An 11959-nucleotide genomic window follows, 5' to 3' on the forward strand; every position below is an offset into this window, starting at 1 on the left:
AGTGTATCTTGTCTGACATCTTGTTGCACTCAGTGTCTCCAAACCCCTGCTCTCCTTCCAGCATCAACTTCAGTTGAATGCCCTGAGACTAACTCCCACACTGAAAAAAAAAAGATTTGTTCGCTCAACAACCATTACGTATAAATATAAATAGACTAAACTCAAAAACGTAAATTTTTCTAATATTTTTAGCTTTACTTAACATACATTAGTGTGTGCAATACAAAAATATCAATTACAAGGTGAACAAAGAGTGAATGAAAAAGCGTGAGTCACGTCAACAATATAGTTAGATTAAGTAAATCTAACAGAAAATTTCACGTATGACTGTGAGTGATGTGATATGCAAATATCCAGTGAAACACTTGGAGCCATTTTCTGAAGTGCAACATGGTGAAGATGGTGAAAATATTTTCAGGTAAGCTGTCTTTAAATAAAAGAAGTAAAATATTAAAGTTTGTCTTTTTAAAATCCATTAACATGCCTTTATTGCATTTGTGGTCAAGGGGGTACTTTTTAAACTGAATTTTTGAATTGCTATGAATGTTGGTACTTCGTTAAAAAAAAAAAAAAAAAAAGTTTTGCAAGTATGCATCAAGTTTGAACATGTGTTTCCTAAGTATATGTACATGCATTGAGTAATGAAGGTTTTTTTAAGAGTAGTATTGCAATCACTATCAAAAAACAAAATGCTCCTTTTTTGTACAAATTGTCTGAAAACTTTTTGTAAACTTTTGTTGAATGAAGTGATATTTTTTTTCTTAGCTGTACTCAATTTATTATGTTTTTTTTAATCATTGTATTGCAACTTCTGTCCAAAAATAAAGTAATAAATGCTTTATATATTCTATCCTTCCCCAGTTTCGACAGGCTTCTTCTTTGTGGAGGAAAAAATGTGGTCCCCTCAGGCCTTGTATTAATTATTGTGGACTGAACCAAATCATTGTCAAGTATGTTTACTTGGTCCCAGCCCTTGGTCCCAGCAGCACTATATTTTCACTAAGCTTGATTTATGCAGTGCATATAACCTAATCTGAGAGGGAGATGAATGGGAAAACAGCCTTTAGCACCACCTCTGGATACTTTGAGTACTAGGTAATGCCATATAGGCTCTTGTGCACCTTCAGTGTTCCAATGTCTTATCACTGATGTCCTCCATGACAAGTTGGGCAAATTCGTCATTGCGGACATGGACAACATCTTGACTTACTCCCCATCCAAAGAAACATACATCAGCCATTTCAGAAAGGTCCTGGCTCATCTCCATGAAAACCACCTCCCCATCAAGGGGGAGAAGTGTGAATTTCATGTTTCCAAGATCCCATTCTTAGGATATATTATCAGCCCAGAGGAAGTTCTCATGGACCAAGGCAAGGTCATGGAAGTCAAGAACTGGCCCATTCCCACCACCATCAAGAAGCTGCAGAGGTTCCTAGGGTTTGCCAACTTTTATATAAGGCTAATCAGGGGCTCAGTTCCACTGACGCACCCCTTACTTCACTGCCCAAGAAGGGGCCCCAAAACACCACATTGGAACACTTCTGCACACCAAGCCAAGGGCATTCACTTCAGCTCCCATCTTGAAACACCCTGAATCTTCCACATCCTTCATAGTCAAAGTGGATGCCTCAGAAACAGGTGATGAGGTTTGATGAAAAACTCAAGCTCCATCCAGTGGCCTTTTTTCATGGAAACTCCAGAAGAATACAACAATATATTAGAAACAGGGAGCACCTTGCTGTCAAGCTGGCGCTGTAGGAGTGGCATCACTAGCTGGAAGGGGTGCTTCACCTTTTCATAATCTTCACTGATCATGAACCTATATTCAAGAACCTTGAATATATCAAAACTGCCAAATGGCTAAACTTATGCCAAGCATGCTGGGCCTTGTTTTTCACCCATTCCAGTTCACCCTCTCGTACCACCCAGGTTCCAATAACACCAAAGCAGGTTCCCAAGAGAACTCATAATGCATCTTGCCACAGTCATGCTTTTGGGGGAGTTAACCTGGGATTTCAACTGTGAGATCGACAATGCTCCTGAACAATGTATCCCCACTCAATGTCCAGTCGGCAGGAAGTATGTTCCACACCACCTCAGAGACAAACTCATCACATGGGCGCACACCTCTGTGGCTACTGGACATCCAAAAACCCACAGAACTCATCAGCTTCTACAGTGTAAGTACTGGTGGCTCCATACATTCTTTGATATCCATAAGTTCATATCCTCTTGCACAGTCTGTGTTCAAGCCAAAGTTCCCAGAACCTTGCCAGCTGGAAAACTACTCTCATTGCCCATGCCACAGTAACCATGGTAGCACATAGCCATTGTCCCCCTGTCTCAAGGCAACACAGTCATCATGGTTATCACTGACCATTTCTCCAAGTCTCTCCTTGGATAACTGTGCCCGGCCTTCCGTCAGCCATGGTTGAAGACAGACACGAACCAAACCAGAGCCAAACTTGTCTTCAACCATGTGTTCTGGTACTTCGGCATCCCAGAAGACATTGTGAGTGACAGAGGGGCCCAATTCATCTCATGAGTATGGGGGAGCTTCATGGAAAAGCTGGGGATATCCGTCAGGCTGACGCCTGGTTATCAATCCTAAGCTAACGGCCAAGTAGAGAGAGCAAACCAAGAAATAGGGCACTTTCTGAGAACATTTTGAGTGGTTCAGATGGCATGAACAAGTGTGGGAGACAGCACACCAACACCTTGAACAAAATGCCCTAGTAAACAAAGATTTCACCAACCAAAACCAGGGTGAAACTCCTCGGTACCAACCCAGTGACCAAGTATGGCTCTCGACAAAGGATGTCTGTGCAACCCAAGGGTGCGTAAAGCTGGCACACCATTACCTTGCCCCATTTAAAATACTCCAAAGAATCACTGAAGTAACCTATAAACTTGATTTACCATTGCCACTGGTCACTGGTCACTGCCACCTTGCTACTTCATTCCATGTTTCAAGCCTGTCACTCCTGGTTCACTAGCTGAAAGTGTCCCTCCCTCCTTACCCCCTTAGCTTCTCGGCATTGAAGGTCAACCTGCTTACATTATCAAAAAAAATCTTCTGTCACATCAACACGGGAATCAGTGTCACACACAATCCCCAAAATGCATTGCGGCCTATGAAGATGGCCACCATGGATTACAACGCTCAACTCAGTTGAGTCTCAGTTGCCATCTTACTGATCACAAACACCTGGACTTAATCATGAGCACTGCATAAATACCCACAAAATACCCACAAAAAAGCTCTCTGCAAAGTATCAGTGTATGCCTGCCTGAAACTATCAAGCTCTTTATCCCACGTGTTGTTATTCTGGTTTTTGATCTGGTTTCTGGTTTTGATTCTCATGCCCTGCCTGATTTGTGACCACGATCTTGCTTAACACTTAGGATTTGTTTGCCAAGTTTTGAATAAAGCCTTCTTACCTGTCTCTGCCTGTGACACATATTTTGGTGTTTGATCTGTGAAGTGTACACTGTTGTGGACAGACACTGCAAAATGTCATCTTTGCAAGTGAAAATATCTTCACAAATAATGTGGTCCCTAGTAGTATGGTTACTTTTGCACTGGAGCTTGATAACAACAGACCAGTGTAGATACCTTATACTTAATAATAGTGATGGTTGTACATTTCTTTAAGTAATGTCAGGAAAAGTAGACTGAAGTGGATGGAAGTGCAGTTGGTGATTAATGAAGAGCTGGCAGACAACAGGAAATAGTCAGGCGATCAGCAAACAACACAAACTGGGCAAATCCAAAAGGCAAACACCATCAAAACGAGAATAACAATCACTGAATAAACAGCTTGGTAAGTTCACCTGAGCAAACACTGAGCATTACTTTGTGAAGTGTGTTTGTGTGAGAGTCCCTTATATGCGCTTGTGCTCACTGCGAACAGATGAGTGTAATCAAAATTGTGATTAGGAACATGACATTTCTTGAGTGCTGGGAAGTGTAGTCTGCGGCGGTCATGTTCTTAGGCTGCGGTGCATTCAGGGAAACTGAGTTCCCGACAGGATCTGTCTTGACAAGTAATCAGTCTCATAAAATTACTAAATTTTATATTAATATTCAGTGCTCTGATTATTAATAAAATAATTAAATTATTATTAATTTTTTTAACAACATTAATTGCAATTAATCAACTATTATTATTAATTAAGAATAATAATAGTGACATCTCAAAGTTCAGAATTCTTTAAATAACTTTAAATAACTGGGATGGAATTATAGGGAGCTCTAGCTCCAGGTAATTGGTCCCAGTTTTTGAATGCGTAGATTAAAAAGTGGAATAAGAGTGATGTGATGCACTTACTCACAATGGTGCTGTTCATGGACGAATTTCATTTAATGGTGCAATAGGGCCCAGGTGCACACAAGGACTATTGTGTTTTCCACCAAGTTGTTTCAGCAGAACATGTCTATTTTGGCCCAAATTATGATGGAGCTGGGCATGAGATAGAGCAAGGTGATGTCCCTTGGCGGTTTTTATCACAGGGGGTCTCAGATGGAGTCATCTGAGAGGAAGTTGTGGTGCCTACACCAGTGTCTAATGAATACACTGACCACAGGATATTGTTTACAGTTTCACTGTCAGCCATTGCCAAACACAGGGGTCAGTCCCAAAGAGGTGCAAGACCCAAGCCCATTGCCTACATTGACTACCAAAATGCTGTTGCTACTTGAAAAACAAGCAACAGAAGTAGTGCATGGACCAGAAAACCTGATTGGGTTTTTATTTCCTGATTCCAGAAAAAGGAAGTGAAACCAGCCCCATTTATCATCCGAGAGAATTAAATGTGTGAGTTGCCCTAGAACCCATGGGTCCAGAGTCCATGCATACTCTCTTATCTGAAAAACTGTAACAAGTAACAATTCAGACAGAGCTCCTTATCTCACATATGGAAACTCTAGGACTGAAGGTCAATTATGAGAAGACCCTGTTGAAACCTATCAGAGTTTTGGTCCTTTTTTGTGTTTTTGTTGTGTTACATTTTCCCCACTAGATGTCGCTCAGCCTTAGTTCTTTGTTGTAATTGGATTCATTGCTTTCACCTGCGTCTTGTTCCCGTTTGGTGTATTTAAGCTGTCCCTTTTGCCTTTGTTCCCCGCTTGGTTATTGTTCTTTCCTAAGCCCCTGTCGTCGTTATAGTTGCGTCTCTCGAGTTAAATTTCTTCTGTGTTTTTTCCTAGCACTCTTGCCTTGTTTTTTGTCTTTTTTGCTCCTTTTTTTCCTCTATTTTAGTTTTGTCTTTTTTTTCGGTTTTCCTGACCGTCTTCGTTTTTTGTTATTCGTTGCCTTCTCGTTTTCCCGTTTTTTCCCTTGAGTCATTTCCTTGTTTTTTTCTTAATAAATAGATTCTTGTGCAGTACTTCAGCATTTGCTTCGCAGGTTCACCACCTTCCTGTGGCTCAAGGGTATAATGTCTGTTTCTGCCGGAGACCTGGGTTTGATCCCCGGTCGTGACAGGATAACCAAGCTACAATCTCTGACCAGCTTCCTGCAGCCTCTGTGCCCCTTCAGGAGTCTTGAGCCCCCACTCTGGTGGCTGAACCTTGGTTACCCCCAGCACTTCTCAGGTGCTTGTAAAGGGTTCCTCACCCAGCCCTCCTCCTTCCTGTCTGATCGGGCCAAGATCACCTATGTGATTACCCTTCTTCCTGGAAAGTCTCTCTTGTGGGCATCGGCCGTCTGGAAGGTGCAAGCTACTCTAGGTTTGTAGAGGAATTCAAGCGAGTGTTATCCGAGGCTATTAAGGATGACGTGGCCGCTAAAGAGCCTGCCCCGGACCTGGAGGCCCTCATTGACCAGGCTATCCGGTTGGATAATCGGAGAGAGAGAGCCCAGAGCCGTTCCCGTGCCCCCACCCAGCCGGCCAGCCCTATTGCAGTTCAGGGGCGCTCTGATCCCCAAGATCCCTCTGAACCGATGCAGTTGGGCAGGGCCCGTCTCTCCCCTGCGGAGCGAAACCATCGCATGCGGGAACACTGTTGCTTATACTGTGGTCGACCTGGCCATTTCCGTACCTCTTGCCCCGAGCTCTCAGTAAACGCTCAGTCCCGTACAGGCAAGGCAGGACTGTCGCGGGATTAACTTGCACTGCCGCTCCCTCTGACTCCGGGCTGGTCCTTCCCATCTCTCTCACCTGGGGCCACCAGCAACACCCACTCCAGGCCTTAATTGACTCCGGTGCTGCTGGGAACTTTATGGACATTTCCTTAGCCCAGAGACTCCAGATCCCCAAGAACTCTCTTCTTGCCCCCATGACTGCCACAGCATTGGATGTTAGGTCGCTAGCCCCTGGCGAAATCACCTATCTTACCTCGTCCCTTCCGGCTGGCCATCGGCCAGCACCAGGAGGAAATCTGTTTTTACCTTATCAAGGCTCCCGAGATTCTCATCATCCTTGGGTACCCCTGGCTCCTCCAGCACAACCCGCACATCGACTGGTCCACGGGGGCAATTCTCAGTTGGGGTGCATCATGCCAGTCTGTGTGCTTGGGCCAGAGAGACCCTGACCCTGCTCCCGAGTCTCTAGAAACCAGAGATCTGTCCTGAATTCCTCCCCAGTACCACCACCTCAAGACGGTTTTTAGTAAGAAGAAAACCACCTCGTTGCCGCCTCATCGTCCCTATGACTGCGCTATTGACCTCGTCCCTGACTCCAGTCCCCCTAGAGGCCACATCTTCTCATTGTCCCCTCCTGAAAGGGCCGCCATGAACGAGTACATTGAGGAGTCCCTTGCGGCCGGGATTATCCGTCCATCCACTTCCCCGGCTGGGGCGGGGTTCTTTTTTGTCGGGAAGAAGGACGGGGGCCTTCGGCTGTGTATCGATTACAGGGGGCTCAACAAGATCACTGTGCGCAACTGCTATCCCCTACCTCTCATGGCCACCGCTTTTGAGGTCCTTCAAGAGGCCTTGATTTTCACTAAACTGGACTTGCGTAACGCCTACCACCTTGTGTGTATCCGGCCGGGTGACGAATGGAAGACCGCCTTCAACACGCCTACGGGGCACTATGAGTACCTGGTCATGCCTTTTGGCCTCACTAATGCTCCTACAGTTTTTCAAACCCTGGTCAACAACGTACTTAGGGACATGCTTAACAAATTCGTCTTTGTCTATCTGGATGACATACTCATTTTCTTGAGCTCTCTGCAGGAGCATGTTACCCATGTTAGCAAAGTCCTCAGATGCCTACTGGACAACCACCTGTACGTCAAGCCGGAGAAATGCGAGTTCCACGTGACCCGGGTCCAGTTCTTGGGGTTCATTGTCAAGCCCGATCAGTATGGACCCAAAAAAGGTGCGTGCAGTCATGGATTGGCCTACCCCCTCATCAGTAAAAGAGGTCCAACACTTCCTCGGGTTCGCTAATTTCTACCGCAAGTTTATCCAGATCTTCAGCTCCGTTGCTGCCCCACTATTGGCTCTCACCAAGGGCACCTCCGACGGCTTTCGCTGGAGCCAGGACGCTGAGTCGGCCTTCTGCAAGCTCAAGTCCCGCTTCCCCTGCACTTTCTTTTCCCACCGTCTTACCCCAACAGAGAGAAATTACCATGTGGGTGATCGAGAACTTCTGGCTGTTAAGTCAGTGCTGGCGGAGTGGAGGCATTGGCTCAAGGGCGTGAAACACCCATTCCAGGTACTCATGGACCACAAAAATCATGAGTACATCCAACAAGCCAAGCGGCTCAATCCCCAACAGGCGTGTTGGTCACTGTTCTTCAACAGATTTCACTTTGTCCTGTCTTACCGCCCTGGTTCCAAGAACCTCAAGCCTGATTCACTGTCCCGAGTCTACGGTAGCACGTCTCGAGAGGACAAGGTCCTCCGTATCATTCCCAGCTCGGAAATCGTAGCTCCGGTCAGGTGGCAACTTGAGGACACAGTGAGACAAGCCCAAGCCAGAGAACCCAACCCAGAAAGCGGCCCGACCAACCGCCTGTATGTACCCAAGTCTGTTTGATCCCCGATTCTCCAGTGGGGGCACTCCTCTCGTTTCTCTTGTCATCCGGGTCCCTCGCATACTCTCGAGTTCCTCCAGAGGCAGTCTACCATCAAGGAGGATGTCATCACCTATGTCAGGGCCTGTGCTGTGTGTAATCAGAGCAAAATCATGCACCAATCTCCCCAGGGTCTCCTGCAGCCTCTTCCCATCCCTCATAGGCCCTGGTCCCACCTGTCCATGGACTTCATCACCGGGCTTCCACCGTCCCAAGATAACACCAGCATCATGGTCATTGTTGACCGATTTTCCAAGGCCGTTAAGTTCATCCCCTTGCCCAAACTACCCACAGCCAAAGAAACAGCGGAGCTTATCACTACTCATGTCTTCCGCACCTTTGGCATACCGCAGGACATCGTCTCCAATTGGGGACCCCAATTTTCTTCGCATTTCAGAAATATATACTGCAAATTAGAAATGTGTTAACAATGTTAACTTTTTCCCATGAAAAGACTGAAAAAATTATGAAAAATGCATCTTTTCTGTGCCTGAACATTTTGGCTAGCTTCAAGTGTGTTTGTGTGCTATTTTTGAGATGTAGTTCACATGGGAATTTATATAAGAATGTATTTGCATTCATATTCAATTCTGAATAATATATTCATATTCAGTTACATCCCTAGTGCATGGTGCTCTGTGATGGACAGGCATCTCACCCAGGGTGTTTCCCACCTCAATCCCAGTGTTCCTGCGGTAGGCTCTGGCTCTACCGCGACCCTGACAAGGATAAACTTGTTAACAAAGATGAATGAATGAATCAATGAATGAAGGAATTAATGACAACAAAGCACTTCTGTACGTTACCCTGGATAAGGGTATCTGCCAAATGCTGTAAATGTAAATATACATCTGGTAACACAATCACAAATTCAATCACTGACCATTGGCTCTGGTACCAAGCACACTTATGAGTGTGCAACCTTGTGCTTGAACAAATCTGGGAGGCTGTTCCTCCGAATCACACCCATCCATCTCCATTGTTCTCTCTCAATCACTTATGTGATTGTGTGCACAGTCTTTGCTGAGCCTACGAAAATTAATTGCCCCGTGAGATACGTGTTTACATGAAAGGGGTGCCTCCTATCTGTGGGTATATGAAAAACCTATTTTTGAAATGCCGATGTCACAGTCTAAACCTGCACATGTCTTTTGCAGTTTTGCAAGTGCTAAGACTCCATTTATCATGGAAGCTGACCAGGTTGTTAGTTTGTGGTCTATAATTTCTTATTTGATAATATTTTTCCAATTTAATTTTGATTTGTTTTATTATACACTATTGTTCCTGCTTCACTCAAATCTGCTCTCCAAGGGTGACCATACCGGGAGCACTAAACTCCCCATGATATAGCCCTGAGCTTCACCAAAGTACACAAGCCCTGTCATACAACAAGGCCTCGATCAGCGAAGGGTCTTTTGTTCATCAGTTACCAAAAAAAAATTTAAACTCTTATTTGGACTTATTTGGTGTTACCCCACAGAAGAACCTTTCATATGATTCTTTTCTAAGTCTTGAACCTTTCTTATCTTTATAGAATATTAGAATATTGAGGACAATAACTCAGAGAATATTTGAAAAACAAAATAATCAGTAGTGGCAGCACTAGTGTTTTGGGGTACGACAATCATTCAGAGAACTATGTAGTTGCCATTCAAGATAGTACCAGATCTCTTTGGTTTTTACAAATTGTTTGTGAACCACAGTGTAACTTAATATTATGGTCCTTTGTGCCTGGTACTGGATTGCAGAAAGTGAGAAACTGCATTACTATATAAATCAGTATTTCACCAAATATATTAGTGTTGTTCCTGGGTCCCTGGAGGACTAGTGATTAGGGCACGGCACTCTCAGCGCTGTGGCCTGGGTTTGATTCCTGGTCAGTGAACCAACATCAGCGACTGGGGATGCACACAACCGTGCACTCCCAGTGCCGGTCCCAAGCCCAGATAAAACTGGGGAGGGTTGCGTCAGGAAGGGCATCTGGCAAAAAACTGTGCCAAATCAAATATGCGGACCAATGATCCGCTGTGGTGACCCCTAACGGGAGCACCCGAAAGAAGAAGAAGAACAGCAACATATTAGTGTTGTTCCTTATAGGAATAGGAATGTTGTAGCACTAATACACTGCACATGGATATTGATTCCGGGGTTCCAGTGAGCATATTAGCAAAAGAAAAGAACATGCACAATATTTTTCAGCTATGTGTCTGTCAGGCTTGTTAAACATTTAAGTTCTATTTGCAAATACAAGGTAACAATATACCCAATAAAATAATAAAACGAAGTAAGCCCAAAACCTATAGAAATAAGCTCTGAAAGGCTGAAGTAAACTATAAAATCTTGACAAATGTATTTTTAACTGTGCAATATGCCAAATATTGCATGCAAATAGAATAGCTGTAGAATACAAATTCAGATGCCTGGCACTTTGTGAAGGCCTAAATATTTGAGGATTAGTGATAAAACCTCATTTTAATCCAAAGCCACTGATTACATACAGAATTTTACTCATTTAGCAGATGCTTTTATCCATAGTGACTTACAACTGAGCTGATAAGACCAAAGTTAAGGGTCTTGCTCAAAGACCCAAAAATGGCAGCTTGATGGTGCCAGGATTTCCTAAAAACCTTCCTAAAAATAGCCCAGAGCCTTAACCTAACACATCTTTTCTTGTAATTGTTAAAATAGAAATTACATCTGATAGATTTTCTAAAATTCACAATGTCAGATAATTCCCTTTGTCCCACTAGCTGCAGTGGACAGCTGAAGCCACATTAAATTTTGTGTTTTGAAACCCAGGGACATTTTGTCTGACTTTGTGCTCATTGTGCTTCCTCTGTTTTTTATTCTACTCTGCTTCATTTTGCTTCTTTGGATTGTGTTTTTGGATTTAGATGGCATCAGTGTCAACTTTGTTTTAGTTTCATGTGGCCATGAAATACTGAATCCAAGTCATGAATTTATAATGTCATTTAATGAATAGGCTACCCACATAATTATTGGCTCATTTTATGAAGGTACACTTTGCATGCAGCCTAATAATTCATTAATAATTCCTCTGATAGCGCAACTGGAAAGTAAGCCATTTATTTGCTGTGTTTTAACTTTAATTCCATTTTAAGTTTTTCCTTTGGGCTTTTTTTGTCGATGACAAAATAAGCAGTTTTCTAACCCTCCACTGGGGACTTTGTTACACCACATTAATGACAAGCTATTACAGTTATATCCAGAATTCCAAAATTATCTTCAAAAACATAATTCATGAGGTAAACCTGATAATAGACAGAGTAAGTGTGTAATGGAGATAAACAGGCAGCAGTCATTCTATGACATTCTATGACTGCTGGCAAAAGCCTGTAGGAATAAAGCGGAATAAAGCAGAGCCTCATGAGAACACAACATGTATATAGATACATCGTGTATATTGAGTCACGGCTTTACAAGTCCTAGAAAGGCCAAGAGGATAATAGTCAGCTATATCATGCATGGGATTTTGCCATTTCTATTCCTCAAATGCAATGTTTCTTATGATCTTTGCACAATACAGAGCATGTGTATTTGTTTACAACTGAGTTTTATTGTAACATATCACTGTAAAACTATAAACTGTTGTGTTTTTCTTCCACACAGTATTGAATGTCTCTTGAAAGGCATCTTCTATTGATTAATAATATATATTATAAAATATTTAATGATTATAACACAGGTAAAGTCAATGAAATTGTGTTTTCCTGTGTGTTGGAATAGCAATAACTATCGATTATTATCTACATATAGAAGGGATTTCTATCGTCCTTGACATATAGCAGATAATACTGGTGCTGTGCTAGAAATACACTTGTTAATATTATGTTTTAAGACCTAACATGTAATTATTGGTAGCAATCCTGCCTTAACTGTGGTTCAGGAAAGAATGTTTTGAGACTGAACAGC

The sequence above is a fragment of the Pangasianodon hypophthalmus genome, chromosome 14 (assembly GCF_027358585.1).
Source record: "Pangasianodon hypophthalmus isolate fPanHyp1 chromosome 14, fPanHyp1.pri, whole genome shotgun sequence".
Lineage (NCBI taxonomy): Eukaryota > Metazoa > Chordata > Actinopteri > Siluriformes > Pangasiidae > Pangasianodon > Pangasianodon hypophthalmus.